Consider the following 13848-nt stretch of genomic DNA (forward strand, 5'->3'; position numbering starts at 1 on the left):
CTCATCCTCATGTACCACCCCCCCCATCCTCTGACACTTCTGCCATCTGTAATCCAACCCCACCAAAGACATTTTTCCCTCTCCACCCTTATCTGCTTTCCAGAGGGACCACTCTGTCTGAGACTCCCTTGTCTGCTCCACATTCCCCTCCAGCCCCACCATACCTGGCACTTTTCCCTGCAACTGCAGGAAGTGCTACACCTGCCCCCTCACAGGCCCCAAGAAGACCTTCCACATCAAGATGTTCACCTGCACATCTGCTAATGTGGTATACTGTATCCGCTGTTCCTGTTGTGGCCTCCTCTACAGCAGAGAAACCAAGCAGAGGCTTGGGGACTGCTTTGTGGAACACCTATGCTCAGTTCGCACTAAACAATTGCACCTCCCAGTCGTGAACCATTTCAACTCCCCCTCCCATTCCTCAGACAACATGTCCATCCCAGGCCTCCTGCAGTGCCACAACAATGCCACCTTAAGGTTGCAGGAACAGCACCTAATTTCACTTGGGAACCCTGCAGCCCAATGGTAATGTGGACTTCACAAACTTCAAAATCTCCCCTACCCAACCACATCCCAAAGCCAGCCCAGCTTGTCCCTGCCTCCCTAACCTGTCCTTCCTCCCACCTCAAGCCCCACCCCCATCTCCTACCTACTAGCCTCATCCCACCCCCTTGACTTCTGTCCTTCCTGGACTGACTTTTCTCCCTAACTTGCCCCCCCCAACACTGACCTTTACTGGCTCCACCCACACTGGGTAGTGTCTCCTGTATCCATCTATCCACCGCCATTTATTTCAGAACCCCCTTCCCCTCCCCCATTTCTGAAGCAGCATCTAGACCCAAAATGTCAGCTTTCCTGCTCCTCTGATGCTACTTGGCCTGCTGTGTTCATTCAGCTCTACACCTTGTTATCTCAGATTCTCCAGCATCTGCTGTTCCTACTATCTCTGAAACAACTTTGCAATGTACTTGAACAAGTACCTGCATTTACAATATTCAATACTATGAGCCTAGTACCAGCATAGGTTTGGTTGTATTGTGGAACACAAGGATCTCTTCAGCACTGCACAATTGATTGTGATCCTACTCCCAGGCCACATCTCCATGGAGATGGAGAGAAACCAAGATGGCATTAGTCAAGCCCTGTAGGTATTTCTACTGGAATTGTAATACCTCAAGTGCATGATACCATATCAGACCTCCTGGCTCAAAGGTAGGAACACTAATCACATCACAAAAGCAAAGACCTTTATGTTTTAAAAGCCCAAGCATATTAGGATGCCTCTGGAGTAGCTGGGAATGTAACCTGGACATTTTGGCCCAGAGGAAACTGCACCCCAAGTCCAAAAAGTCCTTCTCAACTGAAAAGCAGCATTCCTGGTGTCAGCTATTCCACCACACCAGGTAGTTCTGTAATCTCTTGGATCTCATGCTTGCCTAAGTGTAAGCCAGTGAACATTCAGCCTATTTCTCATTTCTCAAAGCTGGTAAGTGCTCATTTGACATGTGCCCTCTGGCCAAGCCTCAATTTGCATCTCAATCCATTACTTCCTGCCTGGGCAGATGTCCCATAGAAATGGGATTCTAAGTTACCAAATGATGCCTACAGCTCAATAAGTTTCTCTAACTGTTGCTTTTACTGGCAGAAAGCCTGCTTGCATCCTATCACTGCAATCTTCCAATGCCTCATTAAAGTTCAACAGCATTACTTAATTCTGTTGCTACCTACAACATTACACCAAAACCTTGCTTTAAAAGGATCTGTTGTCAGTCTCAAAAATACTCCAATCCATGACAATCTTTGGTTTCATTTCCACTTTATTTTATATTTGCTGTTTGTTACAACATTACAGGAATTAGTCCAATCTTGATTGGCATCCTTTCACCTGGAACAAAGGAAGATGATCAAACCATGTGCATTGGAAAAAGTTTCTTTAAAAATAACTGCATTCAGAACTTCCAAACTCCTGTTACCAGTAGGAAGCTTCAGCAATTTTCAATGAGCTGTCAACCCAAATACTTGTTATTGGCACAGAATCAGAACATCATTCATCATTTCTCAGTGAGAGAGTTCAAGAACAAGTCTCATCATTTCTATGCAAGTTTAACCCAGTAGAAAAACCCTCCAAATTAGAACATGATCATGTTCAAGCAAGAATTTCCACAGCCTGGTCAGATGGAAGAAAGTGACAACTGTGGAAAGCAAGCACCCCAAAGTAATCATGTCCCATGTGCTGCCCCATTTGCTCACTGATCTGCAGAGGCTCTGCTTAAAAATCAAGCACAAAAATGTAACTGCTCAATGCTGCATTCAAAATCAACACAACATCCCATCTTTAATCCACTACCAATGGTAGTGGATTGGTGAAGACCTAAACTCCAACTTTTACAAACTAATTATTCACCTGTCCAGATTGTAATATCCCACTCGAGTTCCTCAGAAGCCTTTCCTTTAAAGAGATACTTGTGCTTTTAGATCCTTTCTGCAGAAGCCATTTGTTTAAGGCCACTTGATACCATAAAATCTCATTTCACCATGTCATCTGAACCTCCAATTGATGCAGCTCCCTGTAAAGGCAGAAACCATGTTATTATCACAAAAGCTACACAGTCACAAGACAATGTTCACAGGGCCATGAAACCTCAGACTGAAATGGAACGGTAGGGGTAGAATCAGCAAAGCTCATATGGCAGAATCATTTTCATCAATGGTTTCATTTAGTTATAGCCTTAAAGGGCACTCAATCCAATGTCAGGCCAGCTTTTCCCTTAGATGTAAATAAATGGATACTGTCAATTGGCATACTAGCATGATTCCCTCTGCCATTTGCAGGCAAATAGCAACACCTGAACCATACAACTCCAAAATAACAACTGACCTCACTGGTGCTGCAATGATCCCAGATCCTACAACTTGAGATTCTGAAAACAGAATGGTAATGTTAAGTTATTGTTGATAATACTACTTCTGACCTTATTTATCTATATGTGCACATAATCAGTTAGAGCTAATATTAGACAGTCTTCACTGGCAAATCAAGTCTCATGTTTGCATCACAGGCACTTGACAAGACAAGAACAGAACAGAACAGGTCACTTACAAAGTAGGTAGGAACTAGTTTAGTTTGGGCACATGGTCAGCATGGACTGGTTGAACTGACAGACTGGAGGGTCTGTTTCCACACTGTCTGATTAATGCCATAATAGTTCTTGCCCCTATGGGAAAGCAAAAGGGAGAAAATTACAAAGTATCACAGGAAAATTCTGAAACAAGCTAGCTAACTGCTGTTGTCAGTCACTTATTTCTCTTCATGTTTCAGAGACCTAATTCAGATACATCATACAAAACTGGTTAGTACTGCATGTGCAGTCACTTCTAACCTGTCTGAACCACACATACCTGGTGCACAAGATTGGTCCAAAGCCAAACTTCATCTGGAGTCACAAGAATCTGAAAGAGCAGGAGAATTAACTCAGAGCAGGAAAGACTGGTGTGCAGCTCAATATTCAAGTAAAGAGGAAGTGTCAGATAGGAGCGAAAGATGTTTGATTCTTCATCAGTTATCCGCTGAACTATGAGCTCATCATTAAATCCTTAAGTGGGAGACCATGAAACAATGTAGTGCCTGTGATGTCCCAAGAAACCAAACCAGTTCTCAGACTGTAGTTAAAGCAGAGGCTGATGCACAACTGTGATTAAGAGCATTAACTATACATCTGCAGAACACATGCAGCAATAGTATGAAACACCTAGCACATGTATAGAGCTTCCCCACTGTTCTGCATCAGGCTCAGCTAAAATCTCCAGCTGCAACCTCACAGGAGTTGAGTGAGCAGTTCAGGTTCCAAAATCCAGCCTTCAAGGAAATTCTACCCACTCACCTTCCATCAGTTTTGTCCTTGCACAATACTGATCAAATATCTGGAGGGATGGAGAAGAAAATCAATTAAACACAGCAAAGGGAGCTACTTGAATGTACATACTAAGGAAACATTACAACCATGGGGATACAGGAATGGGGCCAATTGGACAAGGTCAAAACTGGCACAAGTTCTATGGGCTGAATGGCCTTCAAATTCAGATTAAATATGATTTACTGATTTGCAGAGCAGACTCTGGGAATAGTCTTCTGCACCTAATTGGTCAGTGTATGGCATTCAGCACATCCTTCATTGAGTGGAAAGGGGTTTTTTTAAAAAAAATACAAGCCCTGGAATTAAAGGGCCATGACCATATGCCCCATAAACTCACCCAGATTTGAGGGTACCCTCAATCCAAAGTGAATGTATGTGATCAGTAAGTTCGTGGATGTTGAGGCAATCAATGCTTTGATTAAAATGTGGGAAAGCCTTAGACTAAAGACAGACCAGATGGGCAAAACAATAGCAAATTGAATTTAGTTGAATGATGAATTGAGAACTAATATGAGGTAAACAGTATACAATGAATTGTGTTCCTCTAGCTCCCACAAGGTCAGGCAGCAGAGGAGCAGGAGAGTCAACATTTCAGGTCTAGGCCCTTCATCAGGGCTCATCTAGGCACAAATCATCAACTCTCCTGCTCCTTCAGCTCTACACTACTGACTGGCTCCAGCATTTGCAGTTCTTGCTACCTCCAAGTACACAATAAATGCCAGTCCTAGTGTTAAAGGCAACAGGACAGGTTGTGAATGCAGACAGGAAGCTATTCCACTCAAAACAATTGCTCTGGTGAACACTCCATATAATGGAATGCTGCATATAATGTCTCAAGAGATTGGTGAGAAATCAGACCCGGAGTGCCTACAAAAGGCAACTTCTGAGAAACAAAATTAAATCAACATGATTTACAAAAGTTGCATCTCTCTAGTGACATTAATGCAAGTAGTAGAGACAGCCAGTGCAGAACTCAGCTCAGCAGCATCCCTATTAACTCATTTAACAGTCAAAGCTCAAGATGCAAAAATTTCTCACCTGAACATTTGTGGAGTCATACATCCAAAGATTGTTCACATCTAGCAGCAAATCTAAAACAAGAATTAATTCAGAGCAGAAAAGACTGGCATGCAGCTTTGAAGTTTCAGTAGCAGGAGATGTCAGATAGGAGCGAAAGACTAATGCTCAAATCTTCATTAGTTCTCTGTTGAACTATGAGCTCATCATTCCAATCCTGGTAGGCTGGAACTGCTGAAACACTGCTCCTGCAATGTACCTGAGAAACAGGCAGACTGGCATGTGGCTTGTAAACACAATTTCAGCTATCAATATGCTCCCAATGTAGACTACATTAATGTATGCACAGACAACAATTTTCAAATTGAGTGATCAGGACAGACTGACTTGGATCTTTTAAGACAACAGCTGGTTAAAGAGACTGCTGTCCCCCCCAACCCTTTTCCTTGTACACTTGTAAAATTGATGTGTTTTGGAGCCAGGTCATTGGTACTTGCCACATTCATAGCAATTGCAAGAATCAGTCAAACCTATTGCTTAGATACCAACCCCACAGGAGTGTGTTTTAACAGGGTTCACTATCACACCATCCCACAACCAAACATTCCACTTACCTTCCTTTACTCAGGTCCTTAGGATAATCTGGAAGAGAACACAATTACTAGTTACTGCAGTAAATTTGATAGTCCTAAACATCAAAAGAAATTGTATATCCTGTGTAAAAGTGAAAGTTGACAAAGAATCAAGTCTTAGGAATCAGCATTTGGATGGCAGCTCAGGAAATGCCTGGGGACTTAGGACCAGTTGCTGTTAGAAGCTAGCTCAATGGATGCAGTAACAGATTTTTTTTTTAGCCCAAAGGGGCATGTCAGTCTTCTTGGAATCAGAACCAAGGGGGTGGATGTTTACTGTACTGATTCAGTAATTACAAAGTCTTTCACTTTTTTTTTCAGAGAGATTCCCATTGTAATTGTATTAGCATCATCAGCAGTACAAATAAAACCACCACTCCACAACTACACATTCAGACCTAGGTCAATTAACAATTTATTAACTGATTACAAGGATTCTCCTGACCCAAAGCTGAATCTCATCACATAGTAACAATGGTTCTCACCTGGGTACCAGATTCTTGGCATGCAGAATCAGCCATACCTGCAAAGGAAGCACCTAGGTAAGTGATCTGCTGTTTGGTTGAACACATCTAAAAACCCCAGCTGTGTGCCTCAGAACCAATATATGGTGGTTGATGTATTCATCATCTTTTAGTCAAGAGTAGCAAATAACCATCATCACTGCACACTATGATCTAAAGAAATGCACACTTTTGATCCCAGGAAGAAGCAGAAGCTTTCCCCCAGAGTAGCTCAAAGGTACCCTGCAGCCTGACTGTCAGGGTCCCTGTTTTTGGCTCAACACCTTGCTGATTACAAACTTCAATGTCAAATTCAATTCACACAAGGTTTTCATCCAGTGGAGCCTCATTTGGAATATGCTGGCCTTCTGAGGGGACTTTAAATTTGCCATGGCTAAATTATGGCTAGAGTTTCCATTTTATTCTGAAGGTTGACCACTGATTCATCCAATTCAACGGGACTGAACAAGCATGTTTGCTAACAGCCCAAAAGTCAAATTAGTTTTCACCAATGTTGGGGACCATTAAGTTCAATGATTGACATCACAACAGCTATACAGTTTTGCTTTCATTATAGAGAAGTGAGCCTGCACCTTGGCAAAAGCAAATTTGGATTATCAGTTTTAAAAATGTCACTGTCCAGAGGTTGCACAATAAGACAAAAGGGACCAAGGCAGCCAATTACCTTTTCAGCCAGACGATGAGCAGCTTGACAGATCCTGACCTGTAAAGACAGCAATGTCACACTCTTTGCTTTAAAATGCAAACCCTGCACAGGAGCCACATGCCTCATTGTGGAAAGGTTTTCAGAAACATTTCTGACCACTACTCATTAATCATTGGCAGTTAAGAGCAGGCACATCAGTCACAGGAAGGTTATATTAAAAGGACAACCTGTCCATAGTGTCCAATCTTCATCTTCACACACGGGGTAGTGGACTTGAAATTACACAAAGGGTTCCAGATCTGTGGAGTTCACTACCCCAGAGTCAGATGCAAGGACAGGGAGCAAACTGGAGGTAGATTACAATTAGCAATTTGAACAGTTGAGGGAAGGCACAAAAGATCTGCCATGATCATACCAAATGGAGCAGGTTGGAGGAGCTGAATTGCCTGATCCTAGTCGATACGTTCTAGGAGACACGTGCCCACAGTCACTGGATACGCATAGACGAGCTCATGGCCTGAATCTGGTGTTAATCAATTCCCCAATCCGGTGCTGTACCTGAATTACAGGTTGCTCCAACCAAGAAGGTTCGGAACCTGCAATCATAGGAACAAAGTCAGATTCCTACAAAAAAAAGGTGGGCCATTCCCCAGAGCGCCCCCATCCCACACGGCATATATCCCGGGGATGAAAGGCCGTGTACTCAGCATGTTGGAGCTCTCATCACAGCGGATCGGATGTCCCTACCAACATAAGCTCATCACAGCGTCGGCCCACTCCCGAGGACTGAGCCCGCAAAGAGAGGGTGATCCAGTCTCCCACCCGACCCACTCACTGTCCTCGTAGCCACCACACGTGGCCCCATTAACGCCGCCCTGCCTGGGGTTGGGGCCCACGATGACCCAAACCCTCGCCACCCCCAAGGTCTCGGCTAACCAGCCGAGCTGCCCAGGACAAATATTTCCTTCCTACTTCCTACCGATCGACCAAAAACGCAAGTCTAAACTCCACCTTGCAGCCACCGCCCGAGTGAGACAGTGTGGCTCAATGCGCCGCTTTTTATAGAGAATCCCGCGCACGGGCTGATGGGATAGGGACGTGCCGTTTCGAATGTCCGCGTTCTATTGGCTGAGGCTGTTGTCAATCACACCACAGCCGGACAAGCCGTTGTTCTGTTGGTCAGAACCCGGAATGAGAGCTGGGCCTTCGCCTCTCCACTCCACCTCCATCACGTTAATGAGTTCCCGCTGCCAGGGTTCCCGTAGCTGCTCGGCACGGGTGAGGCCTGGCAATATGTGGAGTCACTTGAAGCCTGAGTCAGAATTTTGCGGGAGGGAGAGCGACGGCTTCCTGCAGGGCGGGCATTTTCATCGGAGGAACTTAGCGGCACTGTGTGTGTGTTTTCAGAGTCGAGGCGATTTCAGTGGCATATGCCAGCTTCTGCAGGGGTTTGACAGGGGAAACGCAGATTGAAGGGACAATCTTGGGATGGAGGACTGGGTTGAGGAAAAAAAAATGTCATCTCGGAGCATTTGGAATCTTCACAGTTGGGAAGTTCTGCATCCTCCGCCGTTTAGCACGTTGAAGGCTTGACAAATTGTTGCAGGGGCAAGAGATAGGATGCGAATGGCCGATGCACAAACTGACAGTGGAGTGGAAACTGTACACTGCAGGAAAATATCAACACTTCACAGGTTTGGCAGAAAGCGGATCAACTTCAATCTGCAGATGTCGTCGAGCATGGAAACAGACCCTTTGGTCTGACTCGTCCATGCCCGGCCGCTATCCTAAATTAATCTAGTCCCATTTGCCACAATTTGATCCATATCCCTGTAAACCCCTCCTATTCATATTCCCATCCAAATGCCTTTTAAATGTTGTAATTGTACCAGCCTCCACCACTTCCTCTGGCAGCTCATTCCATACGTGCACCACCCTCTGTGTAAAAAGGTTGCTCCTTAGGGCCCTTTTAAATCTTTCCCCTCTCACCTTAAACCAATGCCCTCGAGTACTGGACTCCCCCATTCAGGGGAAAAGACCTTGGCTATTCACCCTATCCATGCCCCTCATGATTTTATAAACATCTGCAAGGTCACCCCTCAGCCTCCATGTGAGGCAATTAATTTGGACAGGCCTAACAAAGAATACACAATTAGTAGGAACAACATGGAGCAGGGTAGAGGAGAAAAGGGATTGTGGGATTCAGATTGTATACACATTACTCCACACATCATTCTGACTTGATACTATGTCACCATTCCTTCAATATTGCTGGGTCAATCATGGCACTCCCTGACAGCAATTTCTCCACATGGATAGCAGAGGTTCAAGGGGCAGCAAGCACATCGACACGTTTTTGAAGGAATTAATAGCAAAAAATAGTACTGATAAAGAGTCACTGGACCCAGAATACTAACTCTGCTTCACCCCTGCCACAGATGCTGCCAGACCTGCTGAGTTTCGCCAGCAATGTCTGTTTTCATTTCAGGTCTCCAGCATCCACAGTTCTTTGATTTATTTTATTCATTCCAAAAAAAAGTTGGTAGTCATAGGGCAGATGGGAAGGGGAAATAAATACAATTGCTGTCACTAAAGAAAAATCACTAGGGAAACTATTGGGGTTAAAAGCTAATATGTTCCCTGGAACTGATGTGTTGCTTGAAAATGCAGCTTGAGATGTAGTAATGGGGAACAAAGAAATGGAACTGAATAGTTACTTTGCATCTGTCTTCATGGTGGAAGGCACCTGTAGCGTACCAGAACTTGAAGAAAGTTGGGACAGAGGTGAGTGGAATGGCTATTACTAGGGAGAAGGTGCTCAGGAGTCTGAAAGGCCTAAAAGTGGAGAAATCACCTGGACGAGATGGACTACACCCTAGAATTCTGAGGGAGATACCTAAGGAGATTGTAGAGGCATTGGTGGTGATCTTTCAGAAATCACTAGAGTCATGGAGCATCCCAGAGGATTAGAAAATGACCAATGTAACATGTCTGTTTAAAAAAGGAGAAGCAGAAGACAGGAAACTATAGACTAGTTAGCCTGACCTTGGATGTTGATAAGATTTTACAGTCCATTATTACGGATGAGATTGCTGAGTTCTTGGAAGTACATGGTAAAATAGGGCTTAGTCAACATAGATTTGTCAACAGGAAGTCATGCCTTATAAATCTGTTAGAATTCCATGTGAAGGTAACAAGCATGTTAAACAAAGAAGAGCCACTGGGCATGATCTATTTCAATTTCCAGAAGGTGTTGCACAGGAGAATGTTAAATAAGATAAGAGCCCATGGTGCCCAGGGCAAAGTACTGGCATGGATAGAGGATTGGGTGAATGGTAGAAAGTAGAGAGTGGGGAATAATGGGGTCTTTTTCAGGATGGCAGCCAATGACTAGTTGGAGTCACATAATATATTGCTGGTCTGGACAAAAGAACTGAGGCCATTGTTGCTATGTTTGGAGATGACACAAAGTGGAGGGGCAGGTAGTGGAAGGCCACAGAAGGACTTGAACAGGCTAGGAGAGTGGGTATAGTAGTGGCACATGGAATACCATATGGGAAAATGTGAGGTTTTGTACTTTGATAGGAAAAATAGAGGCATAGTCTGTTTTCTAAATGGGTAAAGGCTTCAGAAAGCTGAAGCACAAAGGGTCTTAAGAGTCCTAGTTCAGGAATCTCTTGAGGTTAACAAGCAGGTTCAATTTTCTAGCTAGGAAGGCAGATGCAATGCTGCCATTCATTTCAAGAGGACAAGAATTCAAGAGCAGAGATGTACTGTTGAGGCTGTACATAGCTCTCGTCAGGCCACATTTGGAATATTGTGAGCAGTTTTGGGCCCCATGTTTAAGGAAGGGTTTGCTGGTGTTGGAGGAAGTCCAGAGGAGGAGTGATGCACTTGTCACATGAGGTGTAGTTGGCTCAACGTTCTGTCCCAAATTTCTTTTAAGTTCTGGTACGCTACAGGTATCTTCCACAGTGAAGACTGATGCAAAGTACCTATTCAGTTCCTTCGCCATTTCTTTGTTCCCCATTACTACATCTCAAGCTACATTTTCGAGCAACACATCAGTTCCAGGGGACATACTGGCTTCTAACCCCATTAGTTTGCTTAGTGATTTTAATTTCATGAAAGTAATTGTATTTATTTCCTCTTCCCATTTGCCCTATGACTAACAACTTTATTTTGGAATGAATAAAATAAAACCAAGAACTGTGGATGCTGGAGACTCGAAACAAAAACAAATATTGCTGGCAAAACTCAGCAGGTCTGGTAACATCTGTGGCAGGGGTGAAGCAGAGTTAGCATCTTCATCAGTACTTTTTTTTAGAAGGATGAAGGGGGATCTGATAGAAACGTACAGAATACTCAGAGGCTGGATAAAGTGGACATGGAGAAAATGCTTCCACTTGTAGGAGAGATGAGGACATGAAGGCACACCCTCAGAATGAAAGGACGGACTACTGGAATTGAGATGAGGAAGAATCTATTCAGCTAGAGGGTGGGTAATCTGTGGAACTCATTGCTGCAGAGGCCAAGTCATTGACTGTATTTAATATAGAGATGGATAGTTTCTTGATTAGTAAGGGGATCAAGGGTTGTGGGGAGAAGGCCGGAGAACGGAGTTGGAGATCATATCAGCCATGATCGAATGGGTGGAGCAGGCTGGATGGGCCAAATGGCCCAATTCTGCTCTTATATCTTACGGTCTTATGATCCTATGATAGAAGAAGTAGCTACAGAGATCGTGAATGCACTATCTTCTTGGAATAATCTTCTAAAAATCCTTAGATTCTAGAAGAGTCCTAGAGGATTGCTGAACTACCAATGTGACATCCCTATTTAAAAAGGGAAAAAGACAAAAAAAATCAGGTAACTGTGGGCCAGTTGGCTTGACATCAGGCATTGGGAAAATGTTAGAGTCTATTGTACAGGATGTAGTAGCAAAGCATTTAGAAATACATATAATTGAGCAGTCATTATGGCCCTTTTTTTAAATTCACTCATAGGTGTCATTGGCTGGCCAGCATTTATTCATAAAGAGGAAATCATGCTTGACAAATTTATTAGAATGTTTTGAGGAAGTAACATGCAGGATAGAGAAAGGGGAATCAGTAGGTATAATCCATTTGGATTTCTGAAAGTTGTGTGATAAGGTACCACATATTAGGCTACTTTGATAGATAAGAGCGCATGGTGTTAGGAGTAATATGTTAGCTTATATATCGGGTTGGCTAACTAATAGAAGATAGTTGGGTTAAAGGTCCTTTTCAGGATGACAAATTGTAACTAGTAGAGTGCTACAAATTTTTACAGTACATATTAACAAAAAAGTAAATGTAGTATAGACAAGTTTGCAGATGGCACAAAAATTGGGAAAAGGCAATTGGTGAGGATGACAGTCTGCAAAGAAATGTAGACAAGTGAGTGGGGAGAAAAACTTGACAGATGAAATATAATGCAGGAAAATGTACTTTGGTAGGAAGAGTAGATGAGCTGAACTTTAATTAAATGGGGAAAGACTGCAAAAAGCTGCAGCACAGAGGGATTTGGGGGGTCTTTGAGCATGAATCACAAAAAGCTAGTATCTAAGTTTAGCATGTCATAGTGAATGGTAAATGGAATTTTGGCTTTTAGTTCAAAAGGAATATAAAAGAATGGAGGTCTTGCTAAAACTGTGTAAAGCACTGGTCAGACAACAGCTGGAATATTGTGAACAATTTTGCTGCCCTTATCTAAGGAAAGATATACTGGAATTGGTGGCAGTTCAGGGAAGGTCCACTATGTTGATTGCAGATGTGGAAGGACTGTCTTAGGAGGGATGAAGAGGTTGGTCTTGAGCTCATTAGATATTAGAAGAATGAGGAGACCTATTGAAACATGTAATATTCTTAAGGGGCTTGTCACGATAGAAGTGGAGAAGTTATTGCTCCTTGTGGGAAACCCTAGGATCAAATTGCATAATCTCAGAATACATCTGAAGCAGACTTTTTTTTTGTCAAAATATAGTGAGTCTGTGGAATTCTTTATCAGAATTTATCAGAGGGTTGAGGAGACTGTATGGTTAAGTGTCTTCAAAGCTGAAATAGACCGATTCTTAATCATAGAATCATACAGTACAGAAAAGGCCCTTTGGCCCATCAAGTCTGTAACGCCAAAATGACACTAAATCTACACTAGTCCCACCTTCCAACTCCAGGCCCATAGCTTTGAACATTGTGGTAGTTAAATGTTCATCCAAGTACTTTTGGAAAATTGGAAAATCAACTACCATCCCAGGGAATGCATTCCAGACACCCTCCGCCCTCTGGATGAAAAAAAACCTTTTTCTCAAATCTGCTCTAAACCTCCTGCCTTTTACCCTAAAATTACATTTGCCCCTTGTTATTGACCTTTGGACTAAGGGCAACGGCTGCTTTCTATTCACCCTGCCCATGCCCTTCATAATCTTACACACTTCTATCAGGTTTGCCCTCAAACTTCTCTGCTCAAAAAAAAACCCTAACTTATCCAATCTGTCTTCATAGCTAAAGTGCTCCATCCCAAGCAATCTCTTCATGAAACAAGAACAGAAGTTACAGGAGAAACTCAGCAGGTCTGGCAGCAACTGTGGAGAGAGAAACAAGAGTTAACGTTTCAAGTCCAGTGACCCTTCTTCAGAATCAAACTGCCTGACCTATTCAGTTTCTCCAGCAATTTCTTTTTTTTTTCAGATTTGCAGTTTATTGTTTCATATTAATATCCTGGTGAATCTCCTCTGCACCCCCTCCAGTGCAATCACGTCCTTCCTAATGTCCAGAGACCAGAACTGCACATAGTACGGCAGTTGTGGCCTAACCAAAGTCCTGTACAGCTCCAACATAACCTCACTGCCCTTATAGTCTATGCTTCCACTGATAAAGGCAAGTGTACTGTATCAGAGATAGTAGGAACTGCAGATGCTGGAGAATCCGAGACAACAAGGTGCAGAGCTGGATGAACACAGCAGGCCAAGCAGCAGCATAGGAGCAGAAAGGCTGACGTTTCGGGCCTAGACCTGATGAAGGGTCCTATGATGCTGCTTGGCCTGCTGTGTTCATCCAGCTCTGCACCAAGTGTACTGTATGTCTTCTTAACCA

At 43.3% G+C, this 13848-nt stretch overlaps 1 long non-coding RNA gene and 4 other non-coding genes across 6 annotated transcripts; all 5 read right to left on the minus strand.

Annotated features, from left to right (window-relative positions):
* Positions 1-1799: 1799 nt before the first annotated feature.
* Positions 1800-7789, minus strand: LOC109926351. Of its 2 annotated transcripts, none has more exons than XR_007263023.1 (12): positions 7745-7789; positions 7149-7329; positions 6752-6790; positions 6049-6086; positions 5546-5573; positions 4953-5005; positions 3882-3921; positions 3400-3450; positions 3101-3215; positions 2879-2921; positions 2405-2567; positions 1800-1885 (listed from the first exon to the last, which is right to left on the minus strand). It is a non-coding gene; the product is annotated as an uncharacterized LOC109926351 (long non-coding RNA). The 2 variants fall into 2 exon arrangements; XR_007263024.1 differs by having other exon boundaries at positions 7713-7756.
* LOC125484307 lies at positions 2639-2713 on the minus strand. The gene has a single exon (XR_007263143.1). It is a non-coding gene; the product is annotated as a small nucleolar RNA SNORD47 (small nucleolar RNA).
* Positions 3517-3596, minus strand: LOC125484309. Its single transcript, XR_007263145.1, has one exon. It is a non-coding gene; the product is annotated as a small nucleolar RNA snR60/Z15/Z230/Z193/J17 (small nucleolar RNA).
* On the minus strand, positions 5067-5152 carry LOC125484308. The gene has a single exon (XR_007263144.1). It is a non-coding gene; the product is annotated as a small nucleolar RNA snR60/Z15/Z230/Z193/J17 (small nucleolar RNA).
* LOC125484305 lies at positions 5843-5924 on the minus strand. Its single transcript, XR_007263141.1, has one exon. It is a non-coding gene; the product is annotated as a small nucleolar RNA SNORD79 (small nucleolar RNA).
* Positions 7790-13848: the final 6059 nt, after the last annotated feature.

This window comes from Rhincodon typus, chromosome 10 (genome assembly GCF_021869965.1).
Source record: "Rhincodon typus isolate 14 chromosome 10, sRhiTyp1.1, whole genome shotgun sequence".
NCBI classification, from domain to species: Eukaryota; Metazoa; Chordata; class Chondrichthyes; order Orectolobiformes; family Rhincodontidae; genus Rhincodon; species Rhincodon typus.